The 8,577-nt window shown below is 40.2% G+C and overlaps 1 pseudogene across 1 annotated transcript; it reads right to left on the minus strand.

Moving 5' to 3' along the window:
• Window positions 1–7,607: 7,607 nt before the first annotated feature.
• On the minus strand, window positions 7,608–8,073 carry LOC105504485 (annotated as a pseudogene). Its single transcript, XR_001000620.1, has one exon. The product of XR_001000620.1 is annotated as a ubiquinol-cytochrome-c reductase complex assembly factor 2 pseudogene (transcript).
• Between the last annotated feature and the right edge of the window lie 504 nt (window positions 8,074–8,577).

Genomic DNA, 8,577 nt, shown 5'->3' on the forward strand with positions numbered 1-8,577 from the left:
TGGTGCGATCTTAGCTCACTGCAACCTCTGCCTCCTGGGTTCAAGCAATTCTCCTGCTTCAGCCTGCCGAGTAGCTGGGATTACAGGTGCCTACCACCAACACCCAGCTAATTTTTGTAATTTTAGTAGAGATGGGGTTTCATCACGTTGGCCAGGCTGATCTGGAACTCCTGACTTCAGGTGATCTGACCACCTCCCAAAGCGCTAGGATTATTCTTTATCCTGCATTCTTTATGAAATCTCTTTACCTTTTTTTTTTTTTTTTTTTTTGAGACGGAGTCTCATTCTGTCGTCCAGGCTGGAGTGCAGTGGCGTGATCTCTGCTCACTGCAACCTCCGCCTACCGGGTTCAAGCAACTCTCCTGCCTCAGCCTCCTGAGTAGCTGGGATTACAGGTGCGCGCCACCACGCCCAGCTAATTCTTGTATTTTTAGTAGAGACGGGGTTTCACCATGGTGGTCAGGCTGATTTCGAACCCCTGATCCACCCACCTCGGCCTCCCAAAGTGCTGGGATTACAAGCGTGAGCCACTGCGCCTGGCCCAAAATCTCTTTACCTTTAACTCCCTTAAAGTTCTAATTTTTTCCATTAGTTTTCACCTAATGTCCTTTTGTTGTCTCAGGATCACATCTAAGAAACCATATTACATTTAACTGTCAGGCCTTCTTAAGGTTCCTCTTGGTTTTAACAGTTTCTCATGCTTTCCTTTTTTTGATGTTCTTGACAGTTTTGAGGAGTACTGATTAGGTATTTTGTAACATGCCCTGTGTTGAAATTTGTCTAATTTTTTCATGATTAGACTGGGATTATAAGTGTTTGGGAGGAAGATGACAGAGAAAGATTACCATTTTCATCACATCATATCAAGGGTACATACTATCAATGTGACTGATCATTGTTGATTTTAACCTTCATAACCTGGCTAAGGTAGTCTGTCAGGCTTCTCCAATGCAAAGGAACTTTCCCCCTCTTTTCCATACTGTATTCTTGGGAAGGAAGTTACTATGTACAGCCCACACTAGAAGAGTTGACTTCTGCCCCAGAGTTTTCACATAGGGAAAAGTTTTTTCCCCATTGTGTCTTATATAATGTCATCTCTCATCACCATATCCAATCTTCTGCCTTTCCATATTGTTTTAACATTACCATATGTAGGCATTACTTTTACATTAAAAAAATGGGCCAGGCATCGTGGCTCACACCTGAAATTCCAGCACTTTGGGAGGCCGAGGTGGGCAGATAACTTGCGGTCAGAAGTTCCAGACCAGCCTGGCCAACATGGGGAAACTCCATCTCTACTGAAACTACAACAAAATCAGCCAGGTATAGTGGCACACACCTGTAATCCCAGCTGCTTGAGAGGCTGAGGCATGGGAATCGCTTGAACCTGTGAGACGGAAGTTGCGGTGAGCCAAGATTGCGCCACTGCACTTCAGCTTGAGCGAGAGAGGGAATCTGTCTCAAAAAGAAGGAAGGAGGGAGGGAGGGAGGGGGGCAGGCAGGAAGGCAGTATTTGAGGTATACACTTTTCAGAAATGGATAAGTGCCTGAAAATTATCTTCATTTTTAACACTTTTCACTCCCTATGATATCCTTCACTAAATCCTGATAATTCCAGCTCTCATCTGTACATACCACTGCCTTAGACAAGGCCTCTAGGAACCCCTTCTCTGGAACATTTTAATTACCATCTAACTATATACCCGTACCCTTCTAATCTATCCTACATGTGACTGCACCAGGAATGGATGAGAAAAAAAGAAAATGGATGAGTCAGAAGAAAAGGATTACATTTAACATCTAGTGTGTCTATGCCACTATATTACAATATGAATATACATGGTATTTGGTTTTAAAGTTAATTATAATTCTAGTTGTATAATCTTTCTTTTAAAAATTTCAATGCATTCCACTGTCTACAGAATAGAGTTCAAACTCTACCTTAACCTGTCACATGTACTTCCCTAGGTCTACCATGTTTAATGGATTTATCTTTCCAGCCTTATTTCTCATAACAGCCTGACACAGGGTCTATACTAAAGTTAAACTGGACCATTCATATCAAGGACAGTACAAGGTGTGGAACTTAGCAGACAACTGCCTTCCTGTTTACTCCTATTTCTATATTTTGATTTTTTACCATCTCTACTTGTCAGAACCAGTTCAAATGTTATTGTACCCTATTTTCCAAGGAGGAAAAAGGCATTCCCCTTCTTACAAAATGCCACACTTTCTTGCAGTTCCTCAATCAGAGTCCTTATCATATTCTACAAGCACAGCTAGACTATAAACCCCTTAAGGGTAACGACGCATCAAATCTACTTTTTAAATCCTTCACAATTGTACTTACTCCTACGTTTTATGTTTGGTGAACTTACACCTTCTTCATTTCAAAATACACGACCAATTTAAGAGATAACAAATATTCACTGGACTAGATTGAATCCTGTGTATGACACTGAAAAAGTTGCTTCAGGTCTCTAGGTCTTGTTTGCTTATCTGTGTAACGGTAATTATACCACATCTTATTCATCAGTTATTGTGAGAAATAAAAGATAATATGTAATAAAAGAGATAATGCATCTAGGAAAAATCACTTCTTTTTCCTTTCCAAATACCTAAAGACAAGCTCACTTTATCTGCTAAGGCCAAATTGCTCTAAACGTACATACTTGATTAAGCACTTATCATATGGTACTTTTATTATCAGTTTACGTATCTAGCTTTACTCCTCAGGAGCAGTAACATTTGCCTTTTTGTATTTTGAAAATGACCTTGCACAGTGGACTGGCTTAAAAGCAGATGCTCAGGGAATGAATTACTATACCTCAAGCTCACTGGAAAGATCACAAAGTAACAGACTATTCTATCAAACAACTCTAGCCTACATCTCAAGAAAAAAAGCTACCAATTTCTAAAAAAAACAAAAAACATTCAACAGTGGATTTTTCAGATGGGAAAATGATGCTAGAGAATGAAAACATGACTGCATTAAATGAGAGTTGTATCTATATTATTATCTGCCCCTAACTTAAATGTTATTTTCCTTTGAAAAGGTAGTGAGTACACTCATGTGCCAGTTATCAATTGACTGCCTTTTTGCTCCAGATCCACCCTTCACTGTCCTTCAAGTGAGACTGAAACCTTCCTACCTTGGCAGGGCACAGGGCATGACAGCTTCATCAGCACTCAGCAACCCTCTATGGCCATCTGCCCCTAGCACTCCTTCAGGTTGCTTTCCATGGAGTTCTCAGGCCACACACACACCATGGAAGGCTTCCCCAAGCATGAAGAGGGCAGCTGTCCAGCCCATTTCAGTCCCTTAATGTCTCTGACATCCAGTAGGCCTCAGCCATGCCCCTCCAATGAGGTCTGAATGTCAGATCTGTTCCTTCCTTCCGTGCTCTGCATAGCCGTAGAAGTAGTGACTACTACCCTAACTGCTGTTACTATAGTCTTCAGGGTTCTCTCTACCTCTCAGTCAATTCCCTCATTACTCTAATCCTACGTTACAGTTAAGGATTGTTTACATTAGACTTTCTCTGTTCAAATTCCTGTGTAGTTTCTGTTTCCTAATTGAACTCTAAATGATACAACTAGCATGAATAATAATATCCTTCATTAGATAAGCCAAATTTAATTTGGTAAAGTTGAGCGTATTTGAATATTGGTAAAATTTAAATTTTCTTAGGAAAGACATAGTTTGTCTTTAAGTGCAGTATTTTGGCAAATACAAAGCTAGATATGATTTAAATCTTAAAAAACTGGAAAAGAGAGCATTCAATAATTTTATTAGGGAATACATTACAGAGATATTAAATCTGATAGCAAGTAAGAATGTGGCGAAAATGGCATCCCTATTCCTTTCTTCCTCCCAACTCGTGGAACTTTCCTCACTAGTTTATCTTAATAGTGGAAAATGGCTAGAATGTTTAAGAAAAATCAGGAAGAATAAAACTGGGCTATATGGCCAGGCATGGTGGCTCATGCTTGTAATCCCAGCACTGGGAGGCTGAGGTGGGAGAAATGTTTGAGGCCAGCAGTTTGAGACCAGTCTGGGCAACACAGTGAGATCCTATCTCTATAAAAAATCAAAAATTAGCCAGCGGTGGCGGTGTGCACCTGCAGTCCCAACTACTCAGGAGGCTGAGATGGGAGGATTGCTTGAGCCAGGGAGGTCAAGGCTGCAGTGAGCCATGATCATGCCACTGCACTCCCACTGGGCAACAGAGTGAGACTCTGCCTGAAAATAAACAAATAAAATAAAATAAAAAAGAAAACAGTTATAAATACCTCTTAGAATTGTAGGATGTCAGTTTTGTTGGAACTAGAGAGGTCCTCTGGTGTGATGTTTTTTAGACAGCCATACTAGTCAGGTCATGAAACCAATTTAGTGGATTGGAACTAGCATTAAAAAAGAATTAGATGGGCCAAGTGTGGTGACTCACGCCTGTAATCCCAGCACTTCGGGAGGCCAAGGTGGGTGGATTACCTGAGGTTAGGAGTTCAAGACCAGCCTGACCAACATGGTGAAAAACCCTGTCTCTACTAAAAATACAAAATTAGTTGGGTGTGGTAGCACATGCCTGTAATCCCAGCTACTTGGGAGGCTGGGGCACGAGAATCGCTTGAACCTGGGAGGCAGAGGTTGCAGTGAGCTGAGATCATGCCACTGCACTCCAGCCCAGGCAACAAGAGCAAAACTCTGTTTCCAAAAAAAAATTATAACAAAATAACAAATATGCATACAATTAGAATAAGCACACTTAGAAATTTTTGTTTTGGAGATATACATGCATTTACACACATGAACCCTAGATTGCAATGTAAAATATACTTTATACTGTGGCTTATAAAAAACAAACCTAGAAATTACTGTGTAGTGTCTAATCCAACTCATCTACAACAAAAGATCTCATCCACATTTTTGCTAGTACTGACGGTAAAATAAATAAACTGGGAAGAATCTGGAATACTTTTATTCTCTTTTAATTGATATTTACGAGGACAGAGATATTTACAAGGACAGAGATCAAAGAAAAAATCTGATTGAATCATTTGTTGGCAATTTAACATAAATAATAAGAGGCAGAAACTCAAAATCAAGTTTTTTGATTCTAAGTCATAGTTTCTTTTCTCACTGGTCCACTCAACCTCCTGAATTTGTTCTTTCCCAGATACATGCTGCTATTTGCAATCAATACATTTGCTAACTAAAAAGAAAGTTATCTCACTTTCCAGCTAGCAACACTAGGGATGAAAGGAACATTCTATAAGTGAAATGATTCTGACACTGCAGAAATTTAATAAAGAGAAATGTTTTTAAAAGAACACTATTTCCACTATGCTGACTTTATCCCAAATAATACTGTTCCAATTAGGTCACCTATGTGACCTAATATACACAATTAATGTTGGTTAGGCTGTTGAATTTTAAGCACCTGAAATATATACCAAAGTCAAAATTAAATATTATTTCTAAATTCATACTTTTAATGGAAGGTAATTTGGCAGTACCTATCAAAATGCAAAATGTAACTACCAGTGACCCAGAAATTTTACTTCTTGCACAAATGCACAAGGCGGCTAACAGCAACATTGTCTATAACGATATTCATCAAAGCAGGTGTAGGTGGACGTTTGCAGTTTCTCGCTACCTAGCATCAGAGCACTCTTCTTTGAGATCCCTAGCAGCTAGGGCAGGGAGACATGTGTCCTAGACTGAGCCAATCAGATACTCCTATCTAGAACTTAGAATCTTGAAAAAGTGCTGCAATATCAAGGACCATCAACAGACAATACATGGTGGCTACAGTAGAGATGAGAGCAGTGGAGGCCAGTGGTATGCATCCAGCATCTTCTCAAGCAGGCCGTACTGACAACAGCATTTTTGCTGTGCCTTGCCTTTCTTCATTTTGCCCATCTTCAAATTTGATTTTATTGCTTTCCTGTCTGTGAACCATCCAATCTTTCCAATAAAATCTTCTGTTTACATTAACCAGAATTGGTTTCTGTTATTTGCTACCACAGACCTCAACTAACAGAAATCAGAAGCTGATAAATTGTGGTTTGTCTATCTAGAGTTTTTAAAAAATGAGAGAGATTTACATGTGGTGATACAGAAAGACACTCAAGATTTACCCTCAAATGAAAAAAATAAAACTGTAGAACAGTAGTGATTGTATAATCTTACTGGTAGAATTGGGACACATGTACACATACACAGGCTTACAGAGGTACAGAAAATTTCTGGAAGGATGTTTACTATGCTTGCTTACATATGTAAAGTGTGAAGAGGAACTTTCATCAACACTATATAAGCAGTACTTTTATTGACTTCATCCAACTATCTCCATAGTGTCACTGCATTTAAATAACCAGCAAAACTTCTAGTGTGACCAAATATAGCTACTTTAAATGTTGATCTGGTAAGAAAATTACAAGAAAGCCTGCAAGTAAAATAATGCACTGTGAAATAGAAAATTTTGATTTCCTTCTCCTCCCTGTGTCTAAAAATCTCTGAAGAATACTACTAAGTAGTACTTTTTAATAAGACTTATTCATGGCTAAGGCTGAAAATTCACATAGTCACACTTAAGTCCAATATGATTTTTCTACTTCTCCTACAAATTCTCCAAGAAATGAAACTTTAAGCCAGAAAGAATGGGGGGAAAGGCCAAGCAAGAGAAAAAAAAAAAAAAAAAAGATTAAATGGTGAATGAGGCTTATTACTGTACAAAATATCTGAGTTGAGGGTAGAAATTTGCCCCACTTAGAGAATGGGGAAGGGAATAACGCTCCTTAATGCAGATATCCAGGGGGTTAAGCAATCCCTTAAACTATGACACACAATGGTCTTCACAGTATAGTCCCAAGATTCCTTAGTGTTAATCATCATATCCCTTTCCCCCAGTCCTGATGAAAACCCTTTATTGCCACATTTTGTACATCACTCCTGGTATAAAGTCATTAAACCTTCTTGGCAAAATAAGCATGAGGAGCCCAGCCCAGTATTTCTCATGTAATATAAAGATGTGGCAAAAGCACAAACTGACTCTACTGATTAGGTGGACAATTATTTAAACAAGTTATACCAAGTCTGTACCTATCACCTGATTTTTCACTTGTTATTTATGTTTTATTTTAAAGAGACAGAATTTTACTACACTGCCCAGGCTGGAGGGCAGTGGCTACTCATAGGCGTGATCATGGTACACTGCAGCCCTGAACTCCTAGCCTCAAGCAATCTTCCTACCTCAGCCTTCCACGTAGCTAGGACTACAGTCACATTCCACCACGTCTGGTCATTGATTTTTCATTTGGAAAAAGGGGTTAATAGTTACCTACTAAGATTACTGTGAGAACACATATGAATGTCACAACATAGTACCAGCATACAGTAAGCGGGTGCTCAATAAAGGTTTACTGACAATCTGAAATCTGTTATAAGCCTGTCCACATACCTTTAGTACTTCGTACATATTTTTATTACATTTTCTTGTAGTTATTGTGGCAAACTGATCTTCCCTGTAGGGTGGGACAGTCTTCATTTTTTGAACTCCAGCACAGGGACTGCCCACAATAGTATCTATTTTTTTTTTCCCCGTGGGAAACTGGGGCAGTTTTATTGACGATGGCAATGTACAAGACTCCACACCTAGGTATGTGGGCGAGGTAAGGCCTGAGTTCAGGCCTTATGATCCTCCTCCAGACCCTTGGAGGAAAACTTCTCCTGCAGTTTCTTCTACATGCTTTTATCTATTTCCTTAAGCTCGTCCAAGGTGTCTGTGGACAGGATCACCTTGTACTCTTCCAACGACAGGCCACTGAAGCTGGTGTCTCTGGGGCGAGGGTACTTGGGTTTGTAGTAGTTTGTATGGAGTCGCGCTAAGCTCTGGTACATCTGATCACAGGCCTCAGGCTCTGCAACCTGGGTATTCTCTCCCTCCCGAAAGGCCTGTGCTACCCGCTGTCGTGGGTAAGCGCCAAAGTCCCGGCCCCATTTGGTCTCCTCCACTGGCCATTTCTCACAGAGCTTAAGAAAAGGCCGGTACCGGCTGGCCACCATTTTGGGCCCCCAATAGTATCTTTTTGTTGTTGTTGTTGTTGTGTTTTTGAGACAGAAGTCTTGCTCTGTCGCCCAGGCTGGAGTATAGTGGTGCGATCCCAGTTCACTGCAACCTCCGCCTTCAAGTGATTCTCCTGCCTCAGTCTCCCGAGTAGCTGGGATTAGGCACCCATTACCACGCGCAGCTAATTTTTATATTTTAGTAGAGATGGGGTTTTGCCATGTTGGTCAGGCTGGTCTTGAACTCCTGATCTCAAGCAATCCACCCACCTTGGCCACCCAAAATGCTGGAATTACAGATGTGAGCCACCACGCCTGGCCCACAATAGTATCTTAAATTTCTTTAAGAGGAAGAAGAAAAATATCAACTGTGAATCTCTATCCTTTGCATAAACTCCACCTTCCAAGCCTTCATATGTGTCAATCAAACTCCTACTCCAGCACAAGTTAGCTTATCAGTGAACAAGTTCTTCCCATTTTATGAAGAGTCCAACTGTATGTCTTCTACT

Source organism: Colobus angolensis, unplaced genomic scaffold, assembly GCF_000951035.1.
Source record: "Colobus angolensis palliatus isolate OR3802 unplaced genomic scaffold, Cang.pa_1.0 Scaffold92, whole genome shotgun sequence".
NCBI lineage: Eukaryota > Metazoa > Chordata > Mammalia > Primates > Cercopithecidae > Colobus > Colobus angolensis.